Source organism: Apium graveolens, chromosome 9 (genome assembly GCF_009905375.1).
Source record: "Apium graveolens cultivar Ventura chromosome 9, ASM990537v1, whole genome shotgun sequence".
NCBI lineage: Eukaryota > Viridiplantae > Streptophyta > Magnoliopsida > Apiales > Apiaceae > Apium > Apium graveolens.
Window position 1 is genome coordinate 96,693,477 of NC_133655.1, and position 421 is coordinate 96,693,897.

The 421-nt window shown below is 43.2% G+C and overlaps 1 non-coding gene across 1 annotated transcript; it reads right to left on the minus strand.

Annotated features, from left to right (window-relative positions):
* On the minus strand, positions 1-107 carry LOC141688471 (small nucleolar RNA R71). The gene has a single exon (XR_012561913.1). It is a non-coding gene; the product is annotated as a small nucleolar RNA R71 (small nucleolar RNA).
* Between the last annotated feature and the right edge of the window lie 314 nt (positions 108-421).

Below are 421 nucleotides of genomic sequence, written 5' to 3' on the forward strand. Positions count from 1 at the left end.
GCAATGAGGAATGCTATTACTCAATTTGCGCAGCAAACAGGAGAATCGCTATGTGAAGCTTGGGAGCGCTACAAGGAGATGTTTAGGAAGTGTCCTCATCATGGAATTCCTGATTGGATGATCATCACTTTTTTTTACAATGGGTTGGGAGCACAGTCCAGACCCATGCTCGATGCAGCAGCAGTCGGAGCATTATGGGCAAAGTGCTATGAGGAAGCTTATGATCTAATTGAATTGATGGCTGCTAATGAATATCAGTATCTAACCCAGAGATGTCCACATGACAAGGTAGCAGGAGTTCTTGAAATGGATACAGCTACGACTATCACTGCTCAACTAAATGCGTTGTCTATGAAGATCGATTCTCTGGCTAACTATGGTGTTAAGCAGATAATTAGTGTTTGTGAGCTGTGTACAGGTC